A 10,000-nucleotide genomic window follows, 5' to 3' on the forward strand; every position below is an offset into this window, starting at 1 on the left:
TAGAATACGTTTTTAAATGTATACTTTTTCTCAGTCTAATAATGCGCATCAGCTCATTAGAATCATTGACGAAGTTGCACGTGTTCAAACGCTACATATTCGCGTTTCCCATCAGAGAACCTGACCTATGCTAACCTAGCCAGCTGGCAGGGATTGTTTCTTATAACAAACTCTGCATCAGCCTATCAAAGGTCTTACTATCCACCAACCAATGACACCAAGGGGGTTCCCGAGTGGCGCAGTGGTCTAAGACACTGCATCTCAGTACAAGAGGCACTGCAGTACCTGGTTTGAATCCAGGCTGCACCACATCCGGCCGTGATTGGGAGTTCCATAGGGCGGCGCACATTTGGCCCAGCATCGCCCGGGGTAGGCCAGCATCGCCCGGGGTAGGCCGTCATTGTAAATAAAACATTTGTTCTTAACTGACTTGTCTAGTTAAATAGAGGTAAAATACAAAACATACTTAAAATAATACAACTTGGACACCAGAGGGGTATTTTTAAGTTTAAGTTAAGTTTACTTTTATTCCTCTTGGTCTGTCTCAAGTGTGGAGTGCCAGTATTGCATGATGCATCCTTGACTAGGCTACTAGCTAGGTTATCTGATGGGAACAGGTAACATATAGCGTTTTTATCACGTGCAACTATGTCAACGATTTGAATTTGCTGATGCGCATTTTGAGACCGAGGGGAAAAGTTTCAACTTAAAAGTAATTCTAATGTAGGCAGGTATGGCACCATGCAGCGCCTTATCTTTCTGTTGTTGTTTCTTTGTCGGTATGTTATTACAACTCCAGAAGAACCACTGAGAAAGAGAGAAAATAAGGTGCGGCGGGAGATTGTTGTTGTTGTTGTTGTTGTTGCCGTAAGAGATGCAGAACATTTGATGAGTTCATATCTCAAGGACATTTGTGAATGTTCAAGCCCCCCCCCCCCCCCCCCCCCCAATGAGAGAGATCATATTTCCGCAGGGTCCCCAAGTAAAGTTTGTTTTAAAACTTTGAACCTACGGTTAGACATGATCAAGACCACACAAAATGTTAATGGTTTGGCGGCACATGTAGTGCAAAGGCCTCTCACCAGAGAGATGTGCTTTTTGATTTACCCGCCTCCACAAAGTCCCATTTTTCTGCCACATTGTAATGTGTTGCAGGATCTCCGTTCACATAACCACCATTATTTTGAACCGAATTATGATGCATTCTTCTCCACACTCTTATTCACACAGGATGTTTAAGTATTGTGATACAGGCAAATTAAGTGTTTTGTTTTTAAAAATCGAAGTTAGCTTATTGGATTTTCTGCTATGAAATAAGAGTTCACAGTATTCTCAAGATTTTATGTCATAGACCATTCTATACTCACGACATGAACAGGATGAAGTCGATTCTAAGAAATGGCACAGAATTGCCTCTTTGTTAGGGGACTAAGACTAGAGAACGGAGGTCATTTAGAGGATCATAAGATCGACCTTGTGACATACTGTAAATGAGATTTGCCATCGTATGTGTTTTGAGTTTTTTTTTTTTATGTTGAAATGGCTACCTTTTTTAAACTGAATAATGTTGCCTCATTAATGACTGCATATGTGAGGCTATTATTATAAGACCCACATTTTAAGAATTACTCTTAGGATATATCAATGATATGAAGTTTGATCATCGTGAACTATTTCCAACGCGATCTACCTACGCTCCCTAGATTTGAGTAAAGAGGAATGTAGCACTAAAATGTGAAATAAATCTTCAACCAAAGTTGTACTGATGACTGACCATTGACTGTTCTTGTTCTGGTGCTGGGGAGATTGCTGGTTATCACTGCACATAATATCATGCAATATGCTGGTGTTGGGCTCTTGTTTGCAACTTTTATGTGTGTTCAACACCAGCAGGTGAACAAAAATCTGTTTTCGCTTTGTATTACATACATTTTACACAGAATGTTTATATGCAGATACAGTGGGGCAAAAAAGTATTTAGTCAGCCACCAATTGTGCAAGTTCTCCCACTTAAAAAGATGAGAGGCCTGTAATTTTCATCATAGGTACACTTTAACTATGGCAGACAAAATGAGAAGAAAATCCAGAAAATCACATTGTAGGATTTTTAATGAATTTATTTGCAAATTATGGTGGAAAATAAGTATTTGGGTCAATAACAAAAGTTTATCTCAATACTTTGTTATATACCCTTTGTTGGCAATGACAGAGGTCAATCACAGAGGACGTTTTCTGTAAGTCTTCACAAGGTTTTCACACACTGTTGCTGGTATTTTGGCCCATTCCTCCATGCACTGCTCTAGAGGAGATCTGATGTTTTGGGGCTGTTGCTGGGCAACACGGACTTCCAACTCCCTCCAAAGATTTTCTGTGGGGTTGAGATCTGGAGACTGGCTAGGCCACTCCAGGACCTTCAAATGCTTCTTACGAAGCCACTCCTTTGTTGCCCGGGCGGTGTTTTTGGGATCATTGTCATGCTGAAAGACCCAGCCACGTTTCATCTTCAAAGCCCTTGCTGATGGAAGGAGGTTTTCACTCAAAATCTGACGATACATGGCCCCATTCATTCTGTCCTTTACACGGATCAGTCGTCCTGGTCCCTTTGCAGAAAAACAGCCCCAAAGCATGATGTTTCCACCCCCATGCTTCACAGTAGGTATGGTGTTCTTTGAATGCAACTCAGCATTCTTTGTCCTCCAAACACGACGAGTTGAGTTTTTACCGAAAAGTTCTATTTTGGTTTCATCTGACCATATGACATTCTCCCAATGTTCTTCTGGATCATCCAAATGCTCTCTAGCAAACTTCAGACGGGCCTGGACATGTACTGGCTTAAGCAGGGGGACACGTCTGGCACTGCAGGATTTGAGTCCCTGGCGGCGTAGTGTGTTACTGATGGTAGGCTTTGTTACTTTGGTCCCAGCTCTCTGCAGGTCATTCACTAGGTCCCCCCGTGTGGTTCTGGGATTTTTGCTCACTGTTCTTGAGATCATTTTGACCCCACGGGGTGAGATCTTGCGTGGAGCCCCAGATCGAGGGAGATTATCAGTGATCTTGTATGTCTTCCATTTCCTAATAATTGCTCCCACAGTTGATTTCTTCAAACCAAGCTGCTTACCTATTGCAGATTCAGTCTTCCCAGCCTGGTGCAGGTCTACAATTTTGTTTCTGGTGTCCTTTGACAGCTCTTTGGTCTTGGCCAAAGTGGAGTTTGGAGTGTGACTGTTTGAGGTTGTGGACAGGTGTCTTTTATGCTGATGATAAGTTCAAACAGGTGCCATTAATACAGGTAACGAGTGGAGGACAGAGGAGCCTCTTAAAGAAGAAGTTACAGGTCTGTGAGAGCCAGAAATCTTGCTTGTTTGTAGGTGACCAAATACTTATTTTCCACCATAATTTGCAAATAAATTCATAAAAAATCCTACAATGTGATTTTCTGGATTTTTTTTCTCATTTTGTCTGTCATAGTTGAAGTGTACCTATGATGACAATTACAGGCCTCTCTCGTCTTTTTAAGTGGGAGAACTTGCACAATTGGTGGCTGACTAAATACTTTTTGCCCCACTGTATACTGTATTAAGTCAATTTCACCCGCCCCCATTCTCCAATGCTTTCTCTCTGTCCTCCTCTGCCATCTCTCCCTTTCACTACTGTGTCATTTTCTGTGTACTTGGTGCTCTAGGCACAGAGACGGACCACGTTTTACATCGTCATGGTATTGTACGAGTTAGAAAGTTAAAACTTTGCTTTGCTTCAGACTCTGAATCAGCAACTCCAAGAATTTGTTTAGGGTAGATTGGTTCTATTGGGCATTCTTTACTTTGTTCTATTGGGCATTCTTTACTTGGTTCTATTGGGCATTCTTTACTTGGTTCTATTGGGCATTCTTTACTTGGTTCTATTGGGCATTCTTTACTTGGTTCTATTGGGCATTCTTTACTTGGTTCTATTGGGCATTCTTTACTTGGTTCTATTGGGCATTCTTTACTTGGTTCTATTGGGCATTCTTTACTTGGTTCTATTGGGCATTCTTTACTTGGTTCTATTGGGCATTTTTTACTTGGTTCTATTGGGCATTCTTTACTTGGTTCTATTGGGCATTCTTTACTTGGTTCTATTGGGCATTCTTTACTTGGTTATATTGGGCATTCTTTACTTGGTTCTATTGGGCATTCTTTACTTGGTTCTATTGGGCATTCTTTACTTGGTTCTATTGGGCATTTTTTACTTGGTTCTATTGGGCATTCTTTACTTGGTTCTATTGGGCATTCTTTACTTGGTTCTATTGGGCATTCTTTACTTGGTTATATTGGGCATTTCTTTACTTGGTTATATTGAATAGAGCCGACTGCTTCACACAAGTCCTGTCAGTTGTGTTTCCACATATCCCTCCAGGACCACAATACAAAGTGAAATCCCACACAGAGTGCTGTCGTACGGTGCTGTCGTACTTCATCCCTCTTGGAGAAATCTCCACTTAATTCTCTATTATAGCCTTGTTGGTCCAGATTCTCTTCTGACTGACTATTATAGGTTAGAGGAAATACAGTGAATTGCTCCCATTGGGAAAAGCATGCTGCTCACAGGCTTTCAACTCTTAGTTAGTATTTTGCAGGTTTGTTTAATAAATTGCGATTGTAGTATTTAGGGAAATTGCCAGTGTCACATAAATACCACCATACATCCCAAGTTTACACATTCAGTTTTTCTCCATAAGTAACCAGTGACAATGAGGGTAGTCGTATCTAAACCATGTTACGTCTACCAAAAGTGTTGTGTTGCTGGAAGCTGAACGAATGCTGCAATTTCTGATGCAAAATTACAGTTTGTGAAATTCTCCTTCAGAAGTCTATTCTAAACTAGCAGGGCAGGGGTACTTTTTATGCACCCCTATGTGATTTTTAAATTTGCAACTGTAGGGCATTGGCATCTGTAATGATACCCTGTCCAGCCTTATCTCTTCATTTCCTGAATTCACTCCGAGTTGAAAAGGAATCGCAGATTGCCTCCTCTCAGGACACTGCCTGTTAGAGTAAGAAGATGAATGGTACTAAGAAGCAAGACTGGTGTCTCCTCTCTCTGATCATGTCTCTCTCTCTCTCTCTCTCTCTAGTAATTACTCCCAGTCATCAAAAGAAGGGCGTATGACCAGTAGACACTCCTCGAAGGGCTCTGGTCCTCCCTAGGGCCTTGCTTACTCACCACTAGTAAAAGTCAGTGTAAGGACTCTCGCCTTGCTTACAGTAGCCGTTGATACAAGCCACTGTGACGGGCTGCTAATGAGTGCCCTGGCATACTGTATCTAACTAGTGAAGAAACTGTACTTTGTCGAACTAAATTCTTCTCTCAAAGGTGCCTTAAACCTGTATTGGAGAAGAAAAAAATCTTGGGGGCTTTTTAAGCCGGTTCGATGATAATTACAAACGTTACACTTAGTCCTCACTTAAACGACAGAAAAACACATTGAACAGTATTGAAAGGAGACATCACTACATCTGAAATATTGAATAAGAGACCCCTCCCTACATGTCCCTTCATTTTCAAGATAAAGTATTTTATTATACACTACTCAAAAAAATAAAGGGAACACTAAAATAACACATCCTAGATCTGAATTAATGAAATATTCTTATTAAATACTTTTTTCTTTACATAGTTAAATGTGCTGACAAAAAATCACAAAAATTATCAATGGAAATCAAATTTATCAACCCATGGAGGTCTGGATTTGGAGTCACACTCAAAATTAAAATGTCAAACCACACTACAGGCTGATCCAACTTTGATGTAATGTCCTTAAAACAAGTCAAAATGAGGCTCAGTAGTGTGTGTGGCCTCCACGTGCCTGTATGACCTCCCTACAACGCCTGGGCATGCTCCTGATGAGGTGGCGGATGGTCTCCTGAGGGATCTCCACCCAGACCTGGACTAAAGCATCCGCCAACTCCTGGACAGCCTGTGGTGCAACGTGGCGTTGGTGGATGGAGAAAGACATGATGTGCTCAATTGGATTCAGGTCTGGGGAATGGGCGGGCCAGTCCATAGCATCAATGCCTTCCTCTTGCAGGAACTGCTGACACACTCCAGCCACATGAGGTCTAGCATTGTCTTGCATTAGGCGGAACCCAGGGCCAACCGCACCAGCATATGGTCTCACAAGGGGTCTGAGGATCTCATCTCGGGACCTAATGGCAGTCAGGCTACCTCTGGCGAGAACATGGAGGGCTATGCGGCACCCCAAAGAAATGCCACCCCACACCATGACTGACCCACCGCCAAACCGGTCATACTGGAGGATGTTGCAGGCAGTTCTCCACAGCGTCTCCAGACTGTCACATCTGTCACGTCTGTCACATGTGCTCAGTGTGAACCTGCTTTCATCTGTGAAGAGCACAGGGCGCCAGTGGCGAATTTGCCAATCTTGGTGTTCTCTGACAAATGTCAAACGTCCTGCACGGTGTTGGGCTGTAAGCACAACCCCCACCTGTGGACGTCGGGCCCTCATACCATCCTCATGGAGTCTGTTTCTGACCGTTTGAGCAGACACATGCACATTTGTGGCCTGCTGGAGGTCATTTTGCAGGGCTCTGGCAGTGCTCCTCCTGCTCCTCCTTGCATAAAGGCGGAGGTAGCGGTCCTGCTGCTGGGTTGTTGCCCTCCTACGGCCTCCTCCACGTCTCCTGATGTACTGGCCTGTCTCCTGGTAGTGCCTCCATGCTCTGGACACTACGCTGACAGACACAGCAAACCTTCTTGCCACAGCTCGCATTGATGTGCCATCCTGGATGAGCTGCACTACCTGAGCCACTTGTGTGGGTTGTAGACTCTGTCTCATGCTACCACTTGAGTGAAAGCACCGCCAGCATTCAAAAGTTACCAAAACATCGGCCAGGAAGCATAGGAACTGAGAAGTGGTCTGTGGTTATCACCTGCAGAACCACTCCTTTATTGGGGGTGTCTTGCTAATTGCCTATCATTTCCACCTGTTGTCTATTCCATTTGCACAACAGCATGTGCAATTTATTGTCAATCAGTGTTGCTTCCTAAGTGGACAGTTTGATTTCACAGAAGTGTGATTGACTTGGAGTTACATTGTGTTGTTTAAGTGTTCCCTTTATTTTTTTGAGCAGTGTATTTGAAATCCCTTTGAAGTGACCAGCCTTTGTACATCAATCGGGACGCCAATGCCTTGGTTCAGTTCGGTAATAACTGTTCTTATGGTGTTCTAGTAACAACCACCTTGACAAACCTCAACCCCAGAGCCAGCAGTCTCCCAGTTGAGCGTCTACTAATACAGTATCTGTGACAGCACTCCAAGTGGAGAACGAGGGGTACTACTACTGAATACGAACAAGCGGAGCTCTGTATTGTTTTATTTTTCAGTCTAGCCTTGAGTTATGGTGCGCTTGCAGTGAGGAATTTTAGACTGGACTATGATCGCTGCGGGCCCATTGGCATCCACTGTACACTGAGAGGGAATCGGTTCTATTCCACACAAGATGTAAAAGAGGAACATGAGATTGGGAAACCACTCCAAATTCAACTCTTGCCTATGTGTGGCACAGGGCATAGAAAAGCCGTGAAGATTCAAGGTTGCGGGAGCATAGTCGAGTAGTTTTTTTGTCTTCATTTTTTATGGTTTCTCAAATCTACCTATATGTATGCTACATGTTATACTCACTCACCTCTCATTCTGACACACACTAAATTGCAGGTGTATTGCTGGATTATAATGGATTGGAATGTTCACTTTAGATGTCTCTTCCCAGTAGTGAAATCCGACCACCAGAGAACTTGACTATAGATATTATAGGTGCCTCTCTCTTTTCCCTCAAACCTGTATTGAAAAAGCCTCGAGGCCTTTTAACTTATGGCTAGGGGCAGTATTGAGTAGCTTGGATGAATAAGGTGCCCAGAGTAAACTGTCTGCTACTCAGGCCCAGTTGCTAATATATGCATATTATTAGTAGATTTGGATAGAAAACACTCTGGAGTTTCTAAAACTGTTTGAATGATGTCGATGAGTATAAAATAACCCATATGGCAGGCAAAAACCTGAGAAGAAATCCAACCAGAAAGTGGGAAATCTTGGCCTATCAAATACACATTGTCTATGGGGTCAAATTGCACTTCCAAAGGCTTCCACTAGATGTCAACAGTCTTTAGAACCCTGTTTGAGGCTTCTGCTGTGAAGTGGGGGCGAATGAGAGGGGAATGAGTCAGAGGTCTGCCAGAGAGGCATGAGTTGACCACACGTGTTCACGTGAGAGTTAGCTTGCGTTCCATTGCAATTCTACAGACAAAGGAATTCTCCGGTTGGAACATTATTGAAGATTTATGATAAAAACATCCTAAAGATTGATTGTATACTTCGTTTGACATGTTTCTACGGACTGTAACGGAATTTTTTTGACTTTTTGTCTGCATCTAGTGATCACGCGTCATGAATTTGGATTACTGGGCTAAACGTGCAAACAAAAAGGAGGTATTTGAACATAAATGATGGACTTTATCGAACAAATCAAACATTTATTATGGAACTGGAATTCCTGGGAGTGCATTCTGATGAAGATCATCAAAGGTAAGTGAATATTTATAATGCTATTTCTGACTTCTGTTGACTACACAACATGGCGGATATCTGTTTGGGTTGTTTTGGTCTCTGAGCGCTGTACTCAGATTATTGCATGGTGTGCTTTTTCGGTGAAGCTTTTTTTAAATCTGACACAGCGGTTGCATTAAGGAAAAGTTTATCTAAAGTTCCACGCATAACACTTGTATCTTTTATCAATGAGTATTTCTGTAAATTGATGTGGCTCTCTGCAAAATCACCGGATGTTTTGGAACTACTCAACATAACGCGCCAAAGTATACTGAGATTTTTTAATATAAATATGACCTTTATCAAACGAAACATACATCAAATCAAATCAAATGTATTTATATAGCCCTTCGTACATCAGCTGATATCTCCAAGTGCTGTACAGAAACCCAGACTAAAACCCCAAACAGCAAGCAATGCAGGTGTAGAAGCACGGTGGCTAGGAAAAATTCCCTAGAAAGGCCAAAACCTAGGAAGAAACCTAGAGAGGAACCAGGCTATGTGGGGTGGCCAGTCCTCTTCTGGCTGTGCCGGGTGGAGATTATAACAGAACATGGCCAAGATGTTCAAATGTTCATAAATGACCAGCATGGTCGAATAATAATAAGGCAGAACAGTTGAAACTGGAGCAGCAGCACAGTCAGGTGGACTGGGGACAGCAAGAAGTCATCATGTCAGGTAGTCCTGGGGCAAGGTCCTAGGGCTCAGGTCCTCCGAGAGAGAGAAAGAAAGAGAGAATTAGAGAGAGCATATGTGGGGTGGCCAGTCCTCTTCTGGCTGTGCCGGGTGGAGATTATAACAGAACATGGCCAAGATGTTCAAATGTTCATAAATGACCAGCATGGTCGAATAATAGTAAGGCAGAACAGTCGAAACAGGAGCAGCAGCATGGCCAGGTGGACTGGGGACAGCAAGGAGTCATCATGTCACATGTATTGTGTAATATGAAGTCCTATGAGTGTCATCTGATGAAGATCATCAAAGGTTAGTGATGAATTTATCTCTATTTCTGCTTTTTGTGACTCCTCTCTTTGGCTGGAAAAATGGCTGTGTTTTTCTGTGACTTGGCACTCACCTAACATAATCGTTTGGTGTGCTTTCGTCATAAAGCCTTTTTGAAATCGGACACTGTGATGGGATTAACAAGAAGTGTATCTTTAAAATGGTGTAAAATACTTGTATGTTTGAGGAATTTTAATTATGAGATTTCTGTTGTTTGAATTTGGCACCCTGCACTTTCACTGGCTGTTGTCATATCGATCTCAGCCCAAAGCCACTGAGATAAGGACAAACATATCCTTTGGCAAAAAACACCGGCAAGCCTTTCTCTCTTTCTCTCAAACACACTCACGCATGCACACGGTCTTGTTTTTCTATCCTTGTGGGGACACATAATTG

General features: G+C 42.6%; 1 protein-coding gene across 4 annotated transcripts in view; it reads left to right on the top strand.

Moving 5' to 3' along the window:
- Positions 1 to 1,762, top strand: part of LOC115103001 (BTB/POZ domain-containing protein KCTD1) — a 26,402-nt gene extending 24,640 nt beyond the window's left edge. For all 4 annotated transcript variants that reach the window (XM_029623527.2, XM_029623529.2, XM_029623528.2 and 1 more), the window contains one exon: positions 1 to 1,762. This exon is cut by the window's left edge and continues 285 nt beyond it. The gene's annotated coding sequence lies outside the window, so the exon portion shown is untranslated.
- Positions 1,763 to 10,000: the final 8,238 nt, after the last annotated feature.

Source organism: Oncorhynchus nerka, linkage group LG20, assembly GCF_034236695.1.
Source record: "Oncorhynchus nerka isolate Pitt River linkage group LG20, Oner_Uvic_2.0, whole genome shotgun sequence".
In the NCBI taxonomy this organism is placed as follows: domain Eukaryota; kingdom Metazoa; phylum Chordata; class Actinopteri; order Salmoniformes; family Salmonidae; genus Oncorhynchus; species Oncorhynchus nerka.